The sequence below is a fragment of the Miscanthus floridulus genome, chromosome 6 (genome assembly GCF_019320115.1).
Source record: "Miscanthus floridulus cultivar M001 chromosome 6, ASM1932011v1, whole genome shotgun sequence".
In the NCBI taxonomy this organism is placed as follows: Eukaryota; Viridiplantae; Streptophyta; class Magnoliopsida; order Poales; family Poaceae; genus Miscanthus; species Miscanthus floridulus.
The window spans coordinates 56,000,784-56,010,824 of record NC_089585.1 but is presented as its reverse complement, the minus strand read 5'-3'; the positions used below and the strand labels follow the sequence as shown (position 1 = coordinate 56,010,824).

The 10,041-nt window shown below is 38.6% G+C and overlaps 1 non-coding gene across 1 annotated transcript; it reads left to right on the top strand.

Annotated features, from left to right (window-relative positions):
* The first annotated feature begins 9,378 nt into the window (after window positions 1-9,378).
* LOC136461996 (small nucleolar RNA R71) lies at window positions 9,379-9,487 on the top strand. The gene has a single exon (XR_010760527.1). It is a non-coding gene; the product is annotated as a small nucleolar RNA R71 (small nucleolar RNA).
* The last annotated feature ends 554 nt before the right edge of the window (window positions 9,488-10,041 follow it).

The following is a 10,041-nucleotide window of genomic DNA, read 5'->3' as shown; positions in this document are numbered from 1 at the left end:
TCGTCGTCTAGGAATGCCAACTACGCGTTCACCGCGTCCACATACTCCCTGCTCAGCCTAGTGAACATCGCCTCCATGGGTGGGTCTGGGTCCGCCGTGGCCATCGACGCTGCCTCCATGATGGCTTGGACCCTGTCAACACCATGTTGTCCACGCCACGTCGGTCAAAACCTTGCTTCCGATGAGCTATGGACCTAAGTGGCATACTTAAACAACATTAGGGTGCCAGAAGTACGATTTGAGAGTTTGTGGACCTAAGTGGCATCCCGACACAAGTTCAAGGGCCTATGATGCATTTAACTCTAAAAGAAATTAAAGCAAACTAGACAAACTCTTTTATTTTGTTTTCATTTTTACTACTATAGGGATAACTATTTATTTTGGTTTTAGTTTTTAGTTTTTTTAACTAGAATAAATGGTAAGAATACTTACCTAGATACACGGGGTGCCTTCTCCCCAAGCTGATTGTTGTCGTGATTCTTTCATCATTTTTTGATGTTGTGCTCTGCTTGGGAGGTTTGCCTCCCCCACACTTGAATTTTGTTACCTTGCATAAACAACATGTGGAAACAAGCACCAACAAAAGACTAGGGAGATCCTAGCAATACTTTAGTAGGTAAACATGGTTGTTAAGGGTTTTTCACAAAGTAAAGAAGAAGACCTGAATTGAAAATGTTATTTCAATTCTATGAAGTTAATTATATCCAATTCTTCTTATGGCAATTGTGTGTCATGGAAAACTTTTAAACGCTGACCATTTACCTTGAAAAGCATACCTTCATCATTTTGAAGTGTGACTGCTCCATGAGATGATATGCTAATTACCTTGTAAGGTCCTTCCCATTTGCTTCATAGTTTCCTATGTCCAAACAACTTTACTCTAGAGTTGAATAGCAACACCTTATCACCTGGTTTGAATTCCTTCTTTTTTCAATCTTTTGTCATGCCACCTTTTTGTCCTCTCTTCATAGAGTTTTGCATTATGATATGCCTTTTCTTCGCCATTCCTCTAGCTCAGAGGGTTGCATTTTTCTTTTCTTTCTAGCTACTTCAAAGTCCATGTTCCACCTTTTTTATGGCCCAATGAGCTTTTAATTCCAACTTGACAGGTAGGTGACATGTCTTCTCGTAGATCAGTTGGTATGGTGACATTCCAAGAGGTGTTTTGTAGGCTATTCTATAAGTCAATAGTGCTCCATGTAACTTGTCCTTCCATGCTGTCCCCATCTCATTGATAGTCTTTTGTAGAATGTTCTTGATTTGCTTATTTGACATTTCTGCTTGTCCGCTAGTTTGAGGATGATATGGTGTCGTGATGTTATGATAGACCCCATGATTGGATAAGAAGCGTTAGAACTTTCTATCAATGAAGTGAGGACCTCTGTCACATATACCATGTGTGGAACTCTGAAGCAGTCGAAAGATGGTCTCAGAAAACATCCTCTTGGTGTTATTGGAATCTACAGCTCAACATGGTAAAGCTTCCGCCCACTTTGAGACATAGTCGACTGCCACTATAATGTATTCACACTACCAAGATTTTGGAAATGGTCCCATGTAGTCGATTCCCTAGACATCAAAGAGTTCTAACTGGAGGTTGTTGGTGAGTGGCATAGCATCTCTTGCATTAATACTCCCATGTTTCTAAAATGGAATACACCTCTGTATGAAGTCTTTGGTGTCATCATACATGGTTGGCTAGAAGAATCCACTTTGCTAGATCTTAGCATTAGTGCGGAATGCCCCATAATGTCCTCCGTACGGTGATGAGTGGCATCTTTCAATAATCTTGGTTGCTTCCTTAGCCAGAACACACCTCCTGAGCAGTCCATCAACATAGACTCGGTAGAGGTACGGTTCATCCCATAGGTGGAGGCAACTTTCATGGATGAGCTTCCTCTTATTCTCTCCTATGGTACACAACCTGCAACCATAAAATTAACAATATTTGCATACTAGGGGTTGGATCCTCTAACTTTTTGGAGCATGTTGTCCCGTAGAAAGTCATTAATGGGCATCTCCTATGGATTCCCGAACTATGTTCTTGACAAGTGATCGGCTACAAAATTTTCTATTCCTTTCTTATCTTTAATTTCTAAATCAAATTCTTGAACCAAAAGGTTCCATATTATAAGCCAAGGTTTAGCATCTTTCTTAGTAAGGAGATATTTAAGAGCAGCATGATCAGTGTAAACAATAACCTTTGCTCCTACTAAGTAAGACCTAAAGTTGTCAATAGCAAAAACAACAACCTGGAGCTCTTTTTTAGTTATTGCATAAATAAGTTGAGGTACTCATAGAGTTTTACTAGCATAAGAAATTGCATGATGCTTTCTATCTTTCGTTTGACCCGAAACTGCCCTCACAGCATAATCACTAGCATCACACATGATTTCAAAAGATAGTGACCAATCAAGGGGTTGAATGATTGGTGCAGAGATGAGTGCTTTCTTATGGATTTGAAAAGCATTTAAACACTCATCATCAAACTCAAAGGGAGCATCCTTGGCTAACAAACTTGTAAGAGGTCTAGCAATATGAGAAAAATCTTTTATAAAATGGTGATAGAACCCCACATGACCAAGGAAACTTTATACCCCTTTGACATTTGTGGGAGGAGGTAGCTATTCTATTACTTCTATCTTAGGTCGGTCTACCTCTATCCCATGTTCGGACACCAAGTGTCCAAGCACTATGCCTTCTCTAACCATGAAATGACATTTTTTCCAGTTAAGGACCAAGTTCTTTTCCTCACATCTTTGTAAAACTTTGTCTAAATTTTGTAAGCAATTATTGAAAGTTTTTCCATAAATAGAAAAATCATCCATAAAAACTTCCATGATTTCTTCTATCATATCAGAAAATATAGACATCATGCACCTTTGGAATGAAGCTGGAGCGTTGCACAATCTGAAAGACATCCTGCGATAAGCATATGTTCCATAGGGACAAGTAAAAGTAGTTTTGCTTTGGTCATCAGGATGGATCAGAATTTGATGATAGCCAAAATACCCATCAAGGAAACAAAAGAAAGAATACTTTGCAAGCCGTTCCAACATCTCATCGATGAAGGGTAATGGGAAGTGATATTTCATTATTGCCTTGTTAAGTTTTTGGTAATCAATGCACATCCGCCATCCTATGAATGTTCATTGTGGGATTAATTCAACTTTTTCATTATTACCACAATCATGCCCCCTTTCTTTGGTACAACTTGTACTAGGCTTACCCACTCACTTTATGGCATGGGATAGATTATCCCTACATGCAAAAGTTTCAACACCACTTTCTTAACAACTTCTCTCATCACATTGTAAAGCCTACATTGGGGCTTCTCTAGAAGGTGGATATGCTGGATCTATGGGAATGCGATGGGTGCAAAGGGCAGGACTAATCCCCTTGAGGTCTTCGAGCGAGTAGTCAAAAGTAGAGCGATGCTTTTTTAAAATAGTTAGGACCCAGAGGGTCTCATCCTTAGAGAGTTTATTACTAATAATCACAAGAGACTCCCTATTGTTGTTTCAAAAAGCGTATTTCAAACCTGAAGGAAGAGGTTTGAGCACAATGGGGGGTTTTGGCGGCTCTTGAGTTTCATCCAAAGGGAAAAGATCTCATGGTTCTTCTTCTTCTTGCATGAAATCCAGGGCATCTTCTTCAAGGTCTTTGTCAGAAGTTTCAAGGAGAGATGGTGCCATCATCTCCTCCATTGGATCTTGCTCGAGACTTACATTTAACGAGCGAGTGATGAGAATAGAAAGGTTTAGGCTTTTTCTGAGTCTTACATTTATACTCCTCTTTCTTCCTTCATGTAGGAGTCTCTCTATTGGATGCCCTATCAAAAGATCAAACTCCCAAAAATTGAAAACATAAAAACTAAGATACACCTTGGTTTCATCTACTTTGATAGGGATGAGGTGAAAAATTCCTTCACTAGGAAGGATTTGCACTGAGAGACTTTTTAAGAGTTTGGTTGTTGGAGTTATTTGCATGTTTCTAGAAAGTGTATGTGCAAAAGATTTAGATATAAGATTTACTCCTACAACTAGGATTATAAAAAGCATCGAAGGAGGTTTTATGAATCTAACAACGAATGGAGGTGGAGGGAGAATCTAAACGAATGACTTTAGGAGAAAGCTTGGATTCTCCAAACCACTCATTGCTTATGATCGTTATCAACTCCTTCATAGTATTTTTAAGGAATTTCTCTTTGGTTGGGTTAGGAAGATGCTGGTTAGGTGCTGATGGTGCCAAAGATTTCCTTATTGCATAATAATCCAGAGGTGTTTCCAAAGTCAGAGAAAATATCTTCCTCGAATTCAAACATATTTTCCAAAGGCAGAATTTCTTCCTCCTTTGGTGGTTTAGGAACTTGGAGGATAGTTGAGGCCTGAAGTGGAGTAGCTAAAGGTTCAGGCTCAACTATCAACGATTCTTCTTTAGGAGTTTTCTTGACTTCATCTTCTGGGCCATCATCACGAACTGCTGGTGTAGGGGGTGTTTTCTAGGATTTTTCCCCTTCACTAGCAGAGCAATGTAAGAAGGAACCTCTAGAAGCTAAATCAAGAAACTATGTGGTCTCCCCACTAAGACCCATGTAAAAGTGTTGTAAAAGCATATGGTCTTGAATGGCAAGGTCGGGGATAGAACTGACTAGGTAATTAAAACATGCCCATGCCACAGCAAGAGATTCTTTTTCTTTTCGATTTAAAAGATAGAACCTCTATTTGAAGGCTAACCACTCTTGAGATGGGAAAGAAAGATAAGCAAAAGCTAGAACATAAGGCTTCCCAATCTCCTTGTACACTCCCTATGGTTTGCGTATACCAGTGTTTAGCTCTTCCCATCAAAGAGAATGGAAATAGCTTCCACTTTAACATTTCATGTGACATGCCTACGATATGCAAGCATGCACAAGTTTGCTCAAACTCTCATAGGTGGGTTTTCATCGCCTTCACCTAAGAATGATTGTTCCTATACCAAATTTATTAAACTCAGACGCAACTCATAGCCTAGTGTAAGGATAGGTTTCAAAGATTTTGGTGGCTCTAGTTGTGCGCCCATGGGAGCAGCAAATTGATTGATAGCCGTGATGTTATCCATGCTTAAAGGATAAAAGATACAAGGAAAACCTGGTTCGATGAAATCACTACAACCGTTTCCCCGACAATAGTGCCAGAAAACTTGTTGACACCTGTGGTGGCACATAGAGACAAAATCCACAAGTGCATGGTCATCGAAGTAGTTTTCACTTGAGAGTATAATCGAGTATCGTATCCACAGGGAAAATGTGTGTTGTCTAAACTCTAGTTTGTCCAGGGATAGCAATCAAAGTTTAAGGTATGGGTCGAGAGGATTCCTATGGTTATGACCCTATGCAAATCAAGACTTACGATTCTAGTGTTCACTTTGGGATGCCGCTTAGATGGTAAAGCACCGCTAATAGATAACTCTACCAACATAACTACGGTCCTACTAATCCAGAGATCTAACAAGGACTAGAGCACTCAAAAGAACTATGAACCCATGAATAATAGAGCACAAAACTTACTTTAAATAGAAATCAATTACTAGAGGTATCTCAGATGTAGACTTGGAGAAGCCTAGATTTGCTAAAGTACAAGCCATAAAGGTAGCACCGATAGGCCGGTACTTCCCCCAAACTCTTCCCTTACTCTGTCTCTATTTTTGTACAAAGAATAGATCTTAATAGGAGGACTAATCTCTCTTGAATGTGATGCCCTCATCCTGAGATGAGGATATGAATTAGGGTTTCAGGATGATATCAAGGAGGGGGGTATAGGGCCATATATATAGGGAGTGGCATCAATTCTAGATCCTCGGATCAAACTGACTTGAATAAACGGTGTAGATGCGATCTTTATGGTGGTGGAGAACCATCATTCGAAGGAGACACTGAACTATGGGTCCCATAGACTAGCTAGTCTATAGGTGGGGCTGGCCAGCCCCACTTGGTAGCCCCTCATGGTCTTCTTCAGGTGTGGTGTCCTCTGGAACCTTCTAGAGTTGTTTACGCCACGGTTAAGCGTGATTCACTTTGATGAATGGGTCCACCTTGACAGGTTTTTTGGATAAACCCTGCTAAAAATATAAATTCACCAAAACTCATGGAATTTATTAGTTTAAACCCCTAGACCTATGTTTGATGTTGGAATTAAGTATATTTGCAGGTTATATTGATGGTTTATGATTGATGTTAACTGACCATCAACAATCTCTAATGGAAGCAACTGGCAGCATGGATGCCCCCTACCATGCATGCCAAAATAGTTCTATGACGGTCAGTTTTTCATCATAGACCTATCCACATATATGATGAATTTATAGAATCATCATAGAAGTTAAGGAATGATGCGACTTCTATGATGAACCATTTTCCCTCATAAACTCATCATAAAACTGAAATTATGACAAATTTGACTCTTTCAGTGACTAAAGTTGTTCGTCATAGAAGTGGATATTTCTAGTAGTGTTTGGTTTAGCTCAAACTTCCTAGAGGTTTTCAATAAATTTTGAAAAGAAAACTTGCCTAAGTTCCTCAGATGGTACACTCAAGTCACTCATCGGTGTTTGAAATCTCACCAAGGCCATGGATAAAAGCATAGCCTACTTGGATTGAATGTATTGCTAAGTCAAACACTTGGATCACAAGGAGCAACAAATCATACTAATTGATCAAGATGTGCATGTGTGTGGTATATTTTGTGGAAGTGGTACTCCTTTAAGAAGTTTCCCTTCTCTAGCCTCTTTTTGAAAGGGCATGGCTACTTTTCTTTTTCTCTCTCTTTCTCTTTTTTTGAACACTATAGATTTTTGCTCTTTATTCTTTCTCTTTTTTCTATAGCCCATGCCTCTCTTTTTGTTGAAAGATAGCGAGAGAGGTAACTTTGATTCTCATAGAGCAATAATGAATGGAAAGAATAAGTGGTTGCGTATTCCTAGTGTAGGAATAGCATAATATGTGGATGTACATGATCGTGATCAAAAGGTATGACAAGTTTCTCTACGTAGATCATCAAGGCTTGAAAAAGCTCAAAACAAACAAGCAGCTTTTATAGTGGCTTTATCATGTATGAATGAATTTGTATTTGGCTTTTGTAGGAATTTATCACCATTGAGGAACTTCAAGCAAGAGAGTTTTAGCATTTTGCAAAACAAAACTCCACTGTTGTTTTCACCATTCCACAGATACGTTCAAAGATTTACTCTAATCTTGGCTACAACATTTTCACAAAAACTTATACTTGGTTCTAGCATTTGCAACCCACAAAAGCATTCAACTTAAGATGAACTCTAAGTTATCATGCTCAAAACTTAAGGAGTATTAGGTTGTATGACAAGCTTTTGCAAAGTATCACAGAGCAACTATTCATCATCTCCAAATAAATTATCATCATTTTATTAGAGCAGAGTTTCTTTTAAGATAAATTTCAAGGCACTCCCCTCTACATTCTATAATCATGAATATTGACATGTAAAATAAACATGAATGTAAAGAGAGAGTTTAAGATTTTTCATACCTAAGCGGGGAGAGATGTCTCCCCTAAGCTTGCCTTTTGCATAAGTTGGAATGTCTTCTGGCGGCTCTTTTGATTCTTATTTTGTTGACTAACTACTACTACTAGAATGCATAAATAATTAAATAACCAAACCTATTACTATTAGATAAATTATTCAGTATGACTACTACTAAATATTATTATTATTATTTTTATTTTGTTATTATTTTTTTATATATGTTTTTTAAATGCAAACCCTATCCTAACATGCATAGCTACTACAAGACTTTATTTATTAACATAGAGTACCTTAATGCAACTTACTAATCATGCAATGCAAAGCAAATTTATTGGAAATTTAAATATGAGATGCGACTAATGAATTATGGTAAATATGGAAGGGATAGAACACTTACCTTGTTTGATGGACTCAAGGTTATTCTTCCTTGAGTGGGGGTGTTTCATCTTGTTCCACCTCGAAGGCCTTGTTAGGGTCAGGGGATGATGAGTTTGAGGACGGATCTTTCTTTTTACGCCAGTCTCTTTCTATTCTTCTTCTTATTGACAGGCTTCTCTGGTTCTTCAATTAGCTTTGGTTTCTTCATCTTGATTCTCTTCGTCGGATGCTTCTTCATTTCCTATTTCTCATCAAAGAGGGGTTGTCTAGAGGCAAAGGCAAATATTTCTTTCCTTCCAGCAAAATGGAATTGGATTTTCCTAGAAGCCACATATATGCAAGCATTTGCAGTATTAAGGAAATGATGACCAAGGATTAAAGGTGTATCCTCGACATTGCCCATGTCCAAGATCATAAAATCTAGTTGGAACATAAGCACTCCTAACTTTAACTAATAAATCAGTGGCTACTCCCTTGAGATAATAGGTGGATTGATTGGCTAATTGTAAGTAAACTGAGGTTGAAGCTATGGGAGTGTAAAACAATCTATCATAAGTTTCCTTAGACATGATGTTAATACTAGACCCTAGATCACAAATGGCATTATGAAAAGTGTGGGGTCCTATGGAGCAAGTAATGATAGGGTTCCTAGGATCACCTTTCTTAATAGGAAATCCCCAACCATTTTTAGAAAAGTCATACCTTGCCGTAACAAGGTTGGTGGTCTCCATGGTTCCTTCAGGTTTGCCAGGAATTCTATCTTTTTCATAGGATGGTATGGCAGCAGCTATTTGGTCTAATTGGGTTTCTATCATCTGATTAAAATTAAGTTGATTCTTTAAAGCAGAAGAAAACTCATCTAATCTAGCATTTATATTTTCCAACATCTTGTCATGAGCATGCAACTTTTTATTAATGCTATCATTCATTCTACTTTGACTATAAATAAGATCTTTAAGGAAAGCATAACTATTATTACCTTGATTATTCATATGTTGAGAAGAGTAATAATTGTTACCTCCTTGATCGTTGGAGTCCTGATTCCACCGTTGATGTTGTTGTGGATGAAACCCGTTGTCGGTGTTGACAAAGTTAAGATCCTCCTGGGTCTTTGGACAGGAACTTCCCGAATGTCCAACATCTCCACAAACATCACAAGTCATGTGGGATTCCATGGCCTTGAGTGTCTCTTGGGCATTCATCTTCTCATAATGTTCTACTCACTTTGCGAGTAGATCTATCTTGGTTGCAAGCATGTCAATTTCTTTAATTGAATGCATACCTCATTTATGGGGTTGGAGATGATCATCGCTCCATCCTTAGTTGGAAACCATGTTCTCGGTCAGTGTCATGGCATCTGCAACACCTAGCGAAAAGAATGCTCCACCAGTAGTAGCATCTAAATGGCTCCTATCTAATGGCACTAATCCATGGTAGAAGTTCTAGATCAAAAGCCAGTCTTCCATGCCATGGTGTGGGCATGCAGAGACATACTCCTACATTCATTCCCAAGCTTCAGGAATCAACTCATCTGCTAGTTGCTGAAAACTAGAGATCTTATTATGAAGAGCATTAGTCTTCCCCATAGGGAAAAACTAGACAACTGAAAGTGTTGGAACACTTGTCCCATGTATCTACAGTGTTGTGGTTAGAGTAAAACCATTGCTTAGCCTTTCCTAACAAAGAGAAAGGGAAAAGGCGAATATGTATGGCCTATTGGTTCACTCCCTTTATGGTGAATGTGCTACAAATCTCCAAAAAGTATTGGAGGTGAGCATTTGCATCCTCATGGGCTTTCCCACAAAATAGACTAGCTTGAACCATCATAGTTAACGCTAGCTTATGCTCAAAGTTAGCATCCCCATTGATAACATTGGGTTTGGTGGGTACATTAGCAGTCGAGGGTGCAAAAAAATCATGAATGGACTTATCGCCCATGATCATGTTGGGTAGTGATTCGGTATGAGGAAAAAAGGATAAACTACTTAGCATAACGAAAAGCCTAGTTAGCAAAGCTAGCAAAAATACAAATCTGAAGCTAGTTGCCTTCCCTGGCAATGGCATCAGAAATGCTTGTTGATACATCTTAACTGACTAGTGAAGGAATTCTACAAGCGCACAGAACTA